This window comes from Balearica regulorum, chromosome 19 (genome assembly GCF_011004875.1).
Source record: "Balearica regulorum gibbericeps isolate bBalReg1 chromosome 19, bBalReg1.pri, whole genome shotgun sequence".
NCBI classification, from domain to species: domain Eukaryota; kingdom Metazoa; phylum Chordata; class Aves; order Gruiformes; family Gruidae; genus Balearica; species Balearica regulorum.
In genome coordinates, this window is record NC_046202.1 from 10428037 (window position 1) to 10442948 (window position 14912).

Genomic DNA, 14912 nt, shown 5'->3' on the forward strand with positions numbered 1-14912 from the left:
ATGAGAAGAAAGCAAACTTCACCCTGGTATAACTAGTCCAGTCATAATATAGGCAACAAATACATCTAGTATGCGTACATCCCTCTGAAGATTAATATGGTCTTGTGAGATTTCCTTAATACCCACTAGCTCTATACATTCTTTGCATCTTCGGTATATGCCACAAGTGTCTACTCATTACCTCCTTAAAACTAATACTTAACCTGAATTTAAGGAACATAGACAAGTACACTGCTGCATTTACCACTACAAAAGAAAACCTGATCACCCTAATGTCACTGCATCTGTTAAGATACCTTCTGTTCAGATACAGGTAGGGTAATCAGTTTCTTTTTTCTGTTCATTAGGAGCTCTGTTGTCTTGGATTAGATATTCCCAAAGGCAGGCATGGTCTCTTATCCTTCACTTGCATGGAGCCCTGGAGATACTAATCTCAGCTGAGCTCCTCTTACACAAATTCTTGTTGCATGTACGCTGTGCTATGACAGTCACAAATCACTGTGGAGGAGAAGCCTCCCCAACACCTGTGAGGTGGGTTGGTTTAATTATCCTCACTGCAGAGTGGATTTTCTAAGTGTGCTGCTGATGGCACTTGTTCAAGGTCACCTGAAGAGAGCATGACTGCTTGGCTGAGAAACAGATGTTAGGCTCTGCCTCTTCTCCCAGCTCCTCATCAGCCACACGTCCCCACACCTCTTCCGAGCTGCAGGAGAAAATCCCTCCATGACCCGCTCCAAAAGGTGTCTTTAACCCCTGTCTGCAGCCCCCTGGTGCAGAGGGGACTGGCTGGTGCATGTAACACCTTCACAGGTAAGGTGGGGCGTGATGTCCTCTCTTGGAGAGTCCCTTTGGTTCTCAGTGAGCACCAAGGCCAGGGCCAACTCCAGCAGGACGCTCTGCAGGGACTGGTAGTGCTGAAGGCTGAGATTCGTCTTGCTACAAATCCTACACATTAGGTAGAAACGAATATTGCCTCCAGGTTGGAGGATGAGTCTAAAAGTGACCACTGGAGGAGAGCCAGAAAATGAAGCGGCAACTGAAAAGGCAAGTTGTGCATCAGCAGGGGAAAATAATCCCTCCTGATTCCTGCAGGCAACCAGAAGTCCCAAAGCGTGGGATTAATGTTACATAAATAAGGTGTAAACAAACTCAGTGGCAGTAGAATGCCTAAATCCTTTAGCCCTCTTACAAATCAAACCTGTTCTGGAAGGATTAAATTATTTCTGAGATCTCACCTTAGCTAGGGATTAGCCGACACCAGAGATCAGGAAACCCATTGTATTTGAATCTGTGTATTTACTTGCTGGGCTTAGGTTTTGTTGCAAATGACATAAAGAAGATGCAAGGCCTTAATTCATTAGCTGTCAGGGTTACCGTGAGGCCCCCTCAGTTTTTATAGTCAGCCAGTGGTCCCTTTGGATTCTGCTAGAGCAACTGGAGGTTGTAGTTTCTGGGCCAAGAAAAAGGGAACGTGATGCATCCCGGCATATATCGGGGACTGGGAGAGTAGTGAAGAATATCTGATGTTGTCTTGCATTGTGTGGAGATGTTTTCTGCAAGCTAGTTAATTATCCTCAGGGTCAGTCAGAATGTATCGCTAATTCCTCGGTCCATTTCTCTGACGGCTGAAGGAAAAAGCCCATTTGTCAAGGAGATTTTGGGGAACTGTTCTGCTTCCGATGTCTTGCACCATGCTCCCCGCCATCATGGCCACAGCAAAACCTGAGAAGTTGTTCCCCCAGTTGCAAAGTGTGTTACGTGGGGTGGGAAGGCAGGAGACTGGCAACAGCAAAGTCTCTGATCTAGATATAAGGAAAGAAAGGGAAAATCACAGCTGAGTTATTACTGAAAACAGAAACGCATGTAAATTCTATCTCAGCTGACCTATTCTGGTTAGCTTCCAGACATTTAATTGGCTAAGACAGATATATAGCACTGTCACTATCTGCTGGGGACCCCTATAAATTGTCAGTGATGGTTTCTTTTGCCGTTTCATGTGGCCGTGCCTGGTGGCGTGAGTGTTACAGGAAGAAAGCAGAATGCAACTCATCCTGTCGAGAGCTGCTCTGTATTGTAATTGCAGTATCTATAAGGAGTGTCAGGGTTGGATTATTGGAGATGTCAGAAACAAAATGAGAGAGATTAAACGGGCACAAAGAGCTGCAAAATGAGGAGGTAATTGCGCTTCATGAGAGTGCAAAGATAACACTGGGAATGTAGATCTCGACCAGCATTGTGTGGAGCTGAAAGTGCATGCTTTGTGTCCCCTGGGCTCTAAATGCGCTCCTGGGAGCACGCTACAATGCCTGGCCTAGAGGAGCCGAGCTCAGCAATCACAGCCCTGCTGATCCTGCTGAGGAAGACACCGTGCTGCTCTTGCAAGACATAGCACGGAAGAAAGGTGAACTCTGCTGCATCACGAATGTACTTTAGCAGCAGCATGTTACGCAGCCTTTTAAATGAAGAAAACAGGTCCCTGCTGAATACAAAAGCAGGGAAGACACGTAAGCGATTCTGCATGAAAGGTTTGGACAGACATCTCCAGCTGTAATGGCAAGCGTGCTGCCTGGTGTACCACACTACACCCTCGGCATGGGGCCAGTTCTGGGCTTATCTGTCGCCTTCATCACCCTCTCAAATGTTGCTCCAGGTGAGCAAACCTGAGCTAACCTGGAGTCAGTAGGAAGCCATGAGATCTCTGAGGAGAGAGGCAGAGCATGAGCTTTTTGCCTTCTTGCAAATGCCAGCTACCATCCTGAAACAGCGCTCGGGCAGCAGGAGAGCTCCTCTGACTGTCGGTTATCTGTGGTCGCTTCTCATTACTGAAAGCCTCTGTCTGCAAAAAGGCTTCTGGACACTGCTGTACTGGTACTGGACAGATGTATTTGTTTTCCCTCAGCTCCTGTTTTCTCCACTGTGTCTGGGTGACGCTTTGGGGGATCGCTAGACTGGCTGCAGAGCAAGGCTCGCTGTCTGCGTGGCCAGAGGATTTCTGTAGTGACTTATCTATGCCATGTGTAAGGAGCCATTTAGTGCCCCTTTACAACTGATGGAGAGAAACAGGTCCCTCCAGGGTTCGGTTTACCCAGTGGCTGTAGGGTGGGGTGAACTGCCCTGTGGGGCTTCCGTGGGCTCTGCTGACTAACGGGAGCCAAGGCAGCTCACTTCCACCTCAATAACTATAAGCAGTGAGATGAATTTGACCCTACTGTATGCCTAGCTATATGATGGAGTTGTTGGGTGCGCTTGGACTAGCTCTATGCCAGCAAACCAGACAGTGCAGTTGCCCTCCCAACTTTCCTGTGAATAGTCTGCAAGTCCTTTAAGGACCTACTCCCAGGACCACTTTCTAGGAGATATAGATTTATTCTTCTCCCTGTATGAGATAACTCACTTTTTCTATCTAGCATTTGGTCCTGTTATTGTGATACTTGAGCTCTTGAGCATTAGTCTCCAGTGAAATCACTTGTGTGATGCTGCAGCAAGGCAAAGGGGTGACATCATGTCTGTTGTCCAGGTGAGGAAGTGGGACTAGCCTCCAGGTCAGGAGTAAAAGTGTGAGTAAAGGAATTCAGATGCTTGATAATCACTGAAATCAAATTTCCTGTAAGAACTCAGGGACTGTGTGACTTGGTGAAGGTCAAACAGAGAATACAGAGCAAAGAAAGGTCTTGCTTTTCCCTGCAAAGAATTAGCAGGGGTCAGCATGGCCTGATCCCTCTATGGCCTGGTCTCCTGCTTGGCCATGTCTCACACGTGCGTACTGCCAAGCCAAAGATGAACTTCAGTGTCTCACTTCTATGGAGCACAGGTGTAAGAGTTGGAGTGGAGCAAATGGCTATTTCTAGAAGCCTGCCATCTTTCTCTGAAAGTTTAAGGGACGTATTTTTCTTTCCTGGAGCAAGGAGATCATCATGGCTTTTCTACACATAGAGGAGGATGTCCACTGTCTTTATGAAATGCAGTTGGTTTTGGTTTTTCTGTGTCTTTTTTTTCCCCAAGAAGCTTCATGTTTGATAGAGTAAAAGTGTGTTACATCAGGTGAGATTGTTTACTGGCAGTTAATTGGAATCTGCCTGGGTCCAATAACTAGCTTTTTATGGTGCCTGATTAACTGTTAACCTAAATTCAGGATATGTCCCCTGGCATAAGTAGAATGGGCTGAGGATCTAGCCCAATTAGTCTAAGTGGCATGGGTTCTCCTTTTGCATCACTATTCAAATCCTGTAGAGTTGAGCTTTGCAGGAGAGAAGGAATTTGGCGACATGCCTTTCCTATGTTGCCAATTTGGACAAATTGATGTTTGATGTACGTAGGTAGCACTACCAAGTCAACTGAAGTGGATAAAGGTTAATTGTGCACTGCAGGCAATTATCCATTAGTATAAAAGCTCCTTGGTATAATATTTATACACTGAAATGCCAAAAAAACCTGGACACGATGATAGCTTTTGCAACACTGTATAATTCATACATTATAGCTCTGCTTTTCATGTTTAATATTTCAGAAATAATGGAACACATTTCATCAGGAAATGCAACATGTGAAATGCAGTGGATATAAATAAGCACTTAAGTGAAGCAGAGGTCTCCCTTGCTTGCTATGAATCTCTTAACTTTATAAATGTCCTGCGATATTTGATGTAAGAAAGTCTTTGAAGTGGTAACCCTGAGATGACCAGTTGGTAGAAATCCCCACAGCTCACATGGAGAGGTGAAATCACATCCCCGTGAGCGGCAGGGACAGAGTTCCCCTGCACTGCCCTGAGAGCAGGATTTCTCCTGCAATCTTCAGCGACTTCCCTGTCAGCGACGTCTATGGTACCTAGAAAATCCAATTTACAGTTGAAAGGATTAATCACTGGCTATTATCACGCATTACCTGAGAAAATAATTCTGTCTTGTGTGTATTAAACAAGTGGTTCTTGGGCATTAGTGTGCTTGATGCTTGTGAAACTCTCCTTGAGGATTCTCTGATGCTGACTATATGTGGTCAACATGGTTTCTTCCAGCAGAGGTGGTAATTTGGGACATACCCACCTAGAAGACCACATGTTCAGGTGCTCCACACCTTCAGAAGCTTTGAGTCTTTGGGACTTCTACCTCTACCTCCAAAGCCCTTGAAATCAGTTTTTTTACAATATCAGGATTTTCACTTTTTCCTGTGAAAGTAGTAGTTTGTGTAAAAAAAGTTGCAAGTGGTAAATCCTAAAGGGTCAGGAAACACCAGGAAAATGCAGTAATTCTGGGAATGTTTATTTAAATAGTGTCTGCAGTTCAAACCAGTTTCATGGCTGTTGGGGACTGTGGGGCTTGGTGATGCTGCAGGCAGAAATTGTGGACACTGAGGCACATTTTCACCACTCTGGGAGTATAAAAAAAGAGATATTGTAAATGAGAATTAGCTTTTCCAGGCTCTAATAGTTCTCAGTGTGTTTATTGGTCTATCTGTGATCCTTCCATAATCTTTGGAAAGTTAAGGACCCTGATAAAACATCCATTGAAATCAATGAGTTGTTTTGTACACCTCTCCGGGTGCTGGATGAGCTCCAGCCTAAATACCTGATCTGCATTTTCATGAGTCGTTGCAGGCGCAGGGCACAAACCAAGGAAGGTAAAATTTTCCGTTTCAGCGTGAATTTTGCTGCCTCCACTCTGGCTCTGGCCCGGTCAATCTACATTTCCATTACAGACAAGGTTGATCTCATATCCCTATGGCACGTTGCTCAAATTATATCTGCACACAGTAGTCATAAACCATTTTCCAATGACTTAGGCCTTGATATTAAAGCATGTATGGTTCATGCATCTGCTCTATTGTAAATCTGCTGGAGCTTCCACACAGACTGCTCAAGAAGCAGGAAAGACACAGAAACATCTGTTTAGAGTTTTAAGCAGCTTGTTAGATGAATTCAGCACCTGGGTTTCCTGCGGTGCATCGGCTATGCTCTCCTCGGTATGGATGAGAAACTGAGAAATACAATGCTCCTAGGGATCCGCGCGCTCTCGGTTCATGGTGGATTGCTCTGGGTAATTTCTGCTGGTACCAGTGGGAACCGCCTGTGCAAAACATCCAAAAGTAAATAGAGGAATAGCACTCCAAGAGGGGAAAGTCTACTCTGCTAAATGTGAATAAACCAGATTCTGTCTGTGGAATGAAGTCAGCGGAGAACCTGGTCCTTTAATTTTAACTATTATGGCTTGTATCGGCAGCCCGGGGTGCATGCGCGGTCTGCGCTTGCTGTGCCACCGGCTCTGGCTCAGGCCACGTGAATCGGTGCTGCTGCCCTGCAACGGGAGGAGCTGCTCACAGGTTATCCTCTGTAGTATTGTGGCTCAGCTACATGGGGATTGTGGTGTTTTCCATCTTACTGCCATCCCAGTTACCTCCGTGATAGCACACAATAATGTGCGGTAGTTCTGAAAAAATCACTGTATCTGATTAGAAAGTCCCAGTCGTGAAACAGTTTTCTTCCCGACCCTTTTCTCCTCTTCCCCACAACTGGAAAGGTCCTTTTTGGGTTTGGTAACCATTACACAACGAAACAGAAATCTCATTTTGGTGGGAGTTTCTGGCCGTGCTGTGAAACCAGTACGAGGGGCTCAGCTCTGGACAGGAGATGCAAAGCACTTGCACGGTGACAGGTTACTTCTGTTTTGACAATCCTCTCTTTGCCTGCCTGCGTATAACATGTTAGACATGAGTCGATGTCAAGGGCTAATTTGCCACAGCAAGAAGATTTTCCATTTAAGTAAATTCATTTTTAACCTACCCAGGGAGCCCAGGAAGGTATCTGCTCTGCCTGTCGAAAGGGTGTGCCGTACATGGAACAGAAGCGGGCGCATGAGACAAACCATTGGGTTGCAATAACATGTTTCGTTCCCTGCTAACTCTAGGGTCAGAGTGTCTGAACAGTCTGCTAATGCACTCATGTAGCAACCCAAATACAGAAATAACCAGAATAATTTCAGCTGTGCCCAAAGCAACACTGTGCTTCATCGTAAAGCCAACGTACAACCAACTGGCTCGTGGCCTGTTGCAGAGCCCGTGGACTCACCAGCAGCCCCTAATTTTGGTCCTTTATGGGCTGAAGTCCTTGGATCCCTTCGGGCTCGTCCCTTCCACTAGCATCAACTTTTGGGGAGAAACAGGGCTGTGATCGTCTGGTGCCTTCCTGCCTGTCTGTGAATGGCAAAGGCCTGCGGTAACCTGGACATAATGTGTTTCGTCTCATGTAGTTACAATGATCACTGAGCTATTTCTCTCTCTTTTTCTGAGTGATTTTGATTATTATGTATAACAGTGCATGGTCTCCAGTGGATAAAAGCCTCTAATTCTATTTTATCCAACTCAGAGAGCAATCTCAGCAACTGGCTGTTGCCTGTATTATTCAGGAGCAGCTATGGCATGTATTATTGCATATGATACGAAGGACTTTGTAATAAATATTTAGTGTTCCTTTAATCTGTCTGTTCTTATATCGTGTTCTCCAGATAATCCCCTACTCCACCATGTACTATTTAATAATTCTTTTTCTGTCAATCTGTTCTTCTCTTTCATACAGGCACACATGCCCACCTGCCCTGGGACACGCTTTCCATCGGTTTCTCTTCCTGAGCAGTCTTCAAAGTCTGGGTTTCTGTGGCTCTGTCGTTAAAAGGAAGAACATTTGTTGCTTGTGTGAATTTGTAAGTAATAATAAACTGTCTTGTGTTTAGATCCCAGCCATTTGGTGCACAATAATGATTTTTTTTCCTGAATGGAGGCCAAAGGAGACAATGAGGTCTGGCGCACCAGGCACTAGCACAGCGTTGGTGATGTTTCTGGTTTGCTGCTGACTGGTTTATCTGATCCCAGTAGCTCTGTGCCTCTTCTTTCTCGTCAGCCAGCGCATGGGTGGATTGTAGTCTTTCAGAGAAGGGGTTCTCCTAGGTGGGAACATGAGCTTTGGAGTTTTCCTTGGAGCAAAGACCACATGAAGAGACAGGTGGTCATGACTCAGGACATGCATTTTTCTGGAGTACTCTTCCCCAGCCAGGCCTGACTTGCAAAGTCAGATGTACCCATCACGTGCTTCCTCTGCTACCGTAAATTGGGGCTGTTAACCCCCAAGGAACAGGGCATGAGAGATTGGGAGGGGATGTCGTAACGAAAGGAACAGCGAAGGAACCTAAATCGAAAAGTAGCATATCAGCTTCACTGCTTGAAAGTTACTTATACTGCAAGTCATGATTTATTATAACTAACTGTTCTACAAAACCTGCTAATGAAATCATGCCAGCATTTCTTAAAGCAGGCACTAATGCTGAACCAAAGAAGACATGAAAAGAGTTCTGATCATCTATTAATAGTGTAGCAGTCCTATTTTGAAAAGATCCCCAAATTCGTGTGGTGGCATTAAACACTAACCTCCTTAAAGAACACTTAGTGCACCTTAGTAGTATCTATTATAGTATATGGGATTTTAATTGCTTTATTATAAAAGAAAGCAATATTCACCCTTTTATGAATTTTGATTTAATGACTTTAGCACATTCATTATTAGTTCATTATGGTTCTGTGGAATTGAGGCCTCCTGAGTTAAAAGGATGTCCCCACACTAAGCTGGCCTCAATTAAAATGTAATCATATTGTGGTTAATCTCAAGGACTTGCTCTATGAGCGCAGGGGTACGCGAGAGAGAGAGGCAGTGGGGGGCACGAGGAGGAAACATGAATGCAAAGAGACAGGATTTGCACTGGTGAGAAGCTGTTTAAGTCCATTTCTGAAAATGTCCTGGGCTGTAATCTGCAATTGCTTTCTTAGCTTGACCCATAATGTCACCCGCTTAAAGCCACAACTAGAAGGTCTCGAAATAAATAAAACACCACTGGTGTTTAGCAATAGAGGAAAATCTTCTTTATGACAGTTTGGCCAGTTCCTCATCAAGGCCTGGAGCCAGCAAATGTCCATGACAAAAGCTCCGTTGACAGTCCGACAGGTATCAGTGAGACGTGGAGGGGGCTGGAAGTAGATTCTTGCACAAACTCACTACTGGGCTGGGGCCCACGTGCGTGTGCAAATGGGAAGCAGAGGGAAGCCCCTTGCAGAGGAAAGTGCCGGTGTTCAAAATGCTACAGGAAATAGTGATGTGTGGATATGAATGGAACAGCAGTATTTCTGGGGAAGGACAGCTGCGTAATGAACAGTTCTGGTTCTGTCCCCGTGTTGGCTAGGTCAGATGCACAAGAAAGCCCTCTCCTGTTGAGCCGTACGCTGCCGTGTGTGACCACGGGGCCACGTTAAGAAAACCAACGAGTTGCGATGATCTGGAAGGAGATGAGAAATGCAGCTCACAAGTAATTTGGTTGAAATATTCCCTCTTTGATGTTTTGCCATACTGAACAGTATAATAATTCTTCCAGAAGAACGCTCCAAACAGAGCTATTTTGGGATTACTTTTCTCCTTTAGCTTTTATCCTGTGGTTTTCCTGTATCTTCTTTTTATCTCCCACATCTCATTGAAATGTCTCAAGCTCTCACCAACTACTTCTGATGTTTCAAGATCCCTTCAAGCTTAGATCCTGCGTATAAATAAGAGTTCTTGTTAGTAAAGCTGGAGCGCTTTGCAATGACTGTTTGAAAGGCTTTGTGTTATATTTTTTTGACTCTACAGTGGAGCCAAACCTGGGATCCTTGAGGCTTAAAATGGAGGAGAATGGCAGAGGCCAGATTCCTGTGTGTTGCAAAGCCGATGTTTGTAACGCAGGAGTCGGAGGATTTCCACAACAGCTTCCCATTTAGAAAAACAGATCCTGAATGAGTATAAAATCGATTTCAATCTTCAATTTCAGTTCATAATTTGATGTAATTTGAGCTAAATAAATAGTTAAAAGGAAAAAACCCCTAAGCCCTAGAGAAACTAGAATCCAGCTTTCACATAATGTCCTTGTTAATATAAAGTCCAGTGAACGTTTTGAAGAACAGCAATTTTTAGACTCTAAAAGGAGATGCTTGTTTCTGTAAGAGTAGAAAGCAAATTAAGTCTAAAAGTTTAGTTATCAGGAATAACCCTCACCAGATTTTGTGCCATATTGTTTAAGTATTATGAAAGATCATTACTATGGGAATATCAGTAATGCCAGTAATGTCAATATTTCATAAAGCTTTTATAGATTACAGGAATACATTGGAAAATGTTGTGTGTCATGAGGTAACAAAAGCTGTTTGGGGAAAATGATGTTTTTATGGCAGTGACTTATGTGTAGAGTTTTACACCATCTTTTCAGGCTATAGTGGTCTCCATCAGTTTACAGCTGCAATGAGTCTTTCGTTTCCCAAATTTCACAAGTCTCTTTAAATCACTATTATGTGTTGCTTATGATGAAAGGCCAGGCCAGACCTGTTAGCTTTGCCAGAGGAAACTCCACACTCAGCGACATTGACTCTGCACTCAGGGAGCTGTAGAGTTCCCTAAACTGAGGCACATCCGTTTGCCGTGAGAGGTTTTTTTCTTTTTTTTCCTTATGCCATTTAGGGCATTATCTTAATCACGAAAGACCCAGCTGCTGAACGCTTGCACAGAAATTACTCAGCATGGGCAGGACAAGGTCCAGAGAGAAAAGAGCTTAAGAAATTTCTTCATTACTCTGAAAATATGTACATATTTATGAGAGGAACTAGCTCTGGCACCCTTGCAGGGCTCCTAGCTGTGAAAGCTGTAACCTTTGGAGCGATTCAGTAGCCAGTCACCTTCAGCATGGGCACAAAAATGTTGCTGCTGACAGAAAATAAGAACACCACCAAGAAATGAATGTAAAGTGCTGTGTGATGTAAAACATGCCTCAGAGAGAAGAAACACCATGGTTCCTTGTCCTAGTACCCCGCTATAGGGTTTTTGGGTAAGTTCAACCTGTGACTTGTGAGAACAATCCAAAAGCGAACCCGTAGAGATGTAACTCGCTGCTGTTTCCCTGTCAGTACAACAATAATTTATCATTCACATCAAGACAACCTTGTCATTAATGTGTTTGGTTTCTGAACTAGAGAAAGAGACATACTTCAGCATGCAAGTCTGTTGGAAGTGGCTTGAACATTTCTTTTACTTGTCTGGCTTTTTCATGATGATGTTTCTACGTCTGGATGTGGTGGTTTCCAGTCTTGTGGCTTCTGAGATGTCTGTTCCAGACCCTCATGATGTGGGTGCTTCCTCCTACTGAGATGTGTGTGCAAGTAAGTGCATGACTCTTTTTTTTTTTTTTTTTCCTTCGTCTTCTCTCCTTGAAAATACTCTTGCAGAGCAAACAAGGATTACATATATTTTGATGGAAAGGCACGAAGTTTACAAAAGCGGTTAGTGAAGTTTCATAAATATTGGGGAAAAAAGCAATACATTTGCCATGTACTACGTGCTTTTTTTGATGCAGATGGATATAGCTACTTCTAAGAATTTAATTCCCACAATTCCCAAGCAGAAGGCAGCAAAGCTGACTGCGTGTCGGTTTTCTGCCTGCTGCTGCCTGGCACCTGGGAATGAAAATGGGGATGCATTTGCAGAGAATAGTTCCCCGTGGCATGCTTCTGTTTCAGAGAACAGCCAGACCAACATCCTTCCCCTCTGTCCTGCCGTACCCTCAGGCTGGGAACTGCGGCGGGGGCACGCTGGCACCGTGAGCCTGTGGCACTAAAGCAGCTGTGCTTACATGAGGGCTTTCTCTGAGACGGGGCTGTGTCTTGCTTTCCAGGCCATGTATGCCTGCAGATACAGCATGTATAGTAACTGTAGTGGAGGCCAGCGTCTTCCACGTGCCACTGAGTGATCGCTGAAGTCCTCCAAAGAGAAATCAGTATCTCACACTGTGTGTGTGTGTGTGTGTATGGTAGATACAGAGTGAGCGCCCTGTGTTTGATGGGCTTGGAGGAGCAGGTAGAGAAGATGCTGATGAGAGGTGAACGCTGTCAAGCACTGTCTCTGCTTTTGATTAGTTTGCAAAGATGAGTACTTGAATCCCAATAACCTTGCTGCACTGTAGTCATCTTCACCTTTTGTCTTTCCCTGAGCATCCCTTACATGGTGTACACATACCTCGCTTTGGTCGATAGAGTACAGCCTGTAAAGTAATTTCTAGAGAAAGATTGTACCACCTTTTCCCTCAGTAAGCTTGAGAAAGCTAAAAATTATCATATTATGGGTGCTTTGGTCATGAAGAGAAAATGATGCTAGATATGAACAGAAGAAATTCTTCTTATCCCTGGGAATTTTTAAGCATTAAATTAATTCCCCTATCTCTTGGCGTGTTAATGGGAAGGCTTTCAGCTCTGTGTTCGGCAGAGGTCTGCATTTGCATTTAGATGGAGCTATTTTAAGGATTGTAGTATATACATAGGGGCCTGTATCCCATTTACCATAGAATCTGTAAGATAAAATTAATATCTAGTAAGTGGTTGTTTTTCCAGTTTTGTTTTAATCTGAACCAGTAACTGAAGTGGTATAATCTGACATAATAAATACTAGAGTCATTCACTTGAGAGATATCTTATCCACCCACAAGGAGGAATACACTCCTTAACCGGTGAAGTGGGTGATATTTTTCCCTTTCACAAGACAGCCATGAAGTACTGCATCCAGGGCCGTTCCTGCCAATGATACCCAGAAGACTTTTTTTTTTTTTTTTTTTTTTTACTTGCATAAAACAACCTCCTGCCTCACGGAGAGAAAGAGAAAGGCTTTTTCCCCACCGCAGAGCAACCCCCAGCAGCGTGGTGGTGGCTGTCAGGTGAGGCAGCGCAGGGACCTCAAATCCTTCCTTTTATCTCTGTCCCACAGACGGGCTCTCATGGGCATTTCTCATACATGCAGGGGTCCGTGCGAAGTCATTGCTGCTGGTTTTGCATACTGCTAATTTCCAGAACCACCCTGAAACACTCGTTTTGGTAGGACTTAGGGACTCAGTGCTTCTCTGAGCTGCTGCCCAGGTGGGTTGCTGCCTGCGCAGGATGATGTATGAAGCCCAGGTTTGGGGTTTCAGCCCGGTGTGCACCACCCTAAAACTGTTATTTCTCAGGCAGCTGCCAGCAAGGATGAAGGAGAGCCCCGGCGTACGGGGAGCGACGGCTCTGCCTCGTTCCCCTGCCAAGAGAGGACCGAGGAGCCCTGGTTTCATTTGCCGTGCATTAATTCTGGTGGCAGGGCTAGTGTGAAGCAGTGATGTAAAATCAATGGTTTTTGTTTCAAATCCAATCCACTTTCACTGACATAAATTAGTCATCAGCGTAAAGCCTGTGCATCCAGTGACACAGGGTAGCCCTGAAATAATTCACCCCTGCAGCTGGAGCCACGCAAAACCACCAGTCATTTGATGGAGCAAGCACCCCCAGATGAGAAGAGCTGCTCAGGTGCTGCTGAAGGGGCTTTTGGAGGGGGCTTTTAAGTGAAATTGTTTTTAAGTAAAATTGTTTTTAAGTAAAATCGTCCTGTGGAGCTGAAAGGAAAATTTCACTGATTTTACTGCCTCTGATTTTAGGCAAAACTCAGCCAGGATTTCACACTAAATGTGCTGTACCTTGCAGCTCCTTGTCAAAGATGGAAATGGTATTGGTCACTTCAGGTTACTTCCGAAGCTTGTAGTAAATGGATTTTTTACTTTATAGGGAATTCTTAACAGCCCCTTCTATCCTCAGGCCAAAAAATTTGAACATTTGAATAAAAATTTCCTGAAAAATGACAGTCCCAAACCCTCTAAAATTAAACCATGTTTCAAGTGGATTGAAACTCTTTACAAAGTGGAAACGTTTCATGTTGGTGTGCATCTGTGTTTCTTACACTGTTATATCTTATAATGGCTATGCAGTGAGAATATTTTTAAGGAAGTTACTACAATATCAGAAATGAATGTGTTTCTATAATATTGAAAGCTCTTTTGACTTTTCTCTAAAAATGAACTTCAGTTAAAATTGTGAGATTGGTGTAAGAAATTCCCCATACAGCAAGCATTGTCTGATGGAAAATCCTTGTGGGAAAGATTCGGAGTGTCGTGGGGCTCTGCACTCTCTCTCACCAGAAATTACTCAGATGATGGGGAGAATTAAAAATTTATCTCCCAAGAACACATTATCGGCGTTCCCAGGAGCTGCACCTAGCAGAGGCCTGTTTGCCAACTCCTGTTGTTACTTCTCATGCTGACAGCTATGAGAGTGCTTCTATTTTAGGGGGAGAGCAAACTCACCGGTTTCCCAATCTTCCTGACTGCCGGCTGCCCGCGCAGACCCAGCTGAAGCAACGCTGCTGCCAGATTGAGTGTCTGCAACCCCAGAGACCAGGTCTGAGAGTGAAACCTGGATCAAAAGCCTTTTTTTTTGTTTCCAGGTGAACCCATATCTATCGACAATTGGACTAGTGAGCAGTAATCCTCTAGTCATATGTGAAAGATCAAATGAATGGATGGGAAAGAGAGATAACAGGGGAAAAGCTTGGTTTGGACTAGTTTCCCTAACAAGAATGGAAGAATAGTGAGACATGTCAAATTGACTTTTACAGAGCAGGTTAATGCCAGACACTTGTTTGTCCTTGGAGATTCCTCAAATCCAGCAGATTTCAGCATTGCCTAATGAAAGCTTAGGGAAGAGCGGGAAATGGAGCATGTACAGTTCAGAGGAGGGGAAGATGCAGATGAAAACAAATGAAAATCCTCTCTCCTTCATGTTTCAAGTGCCAAATTATGCTTGACATTTCAATTTCCCCAAGGCGCGCTTCCGTATAAAATCGTCTTGAACTCTCCTCAAAGTGTTAAAGCTTCCATCAGCTCCTCCAGTGGCATCAAACAGGTCTGATTCAGTTCCGTCTCGGGTGTGAAATGTAATCATTGTTACAGCACTGCACAACTGGCATCCAGGAGAAGCACCAAATGTCTCTAGTGTTTTCATGGATGGGCTTC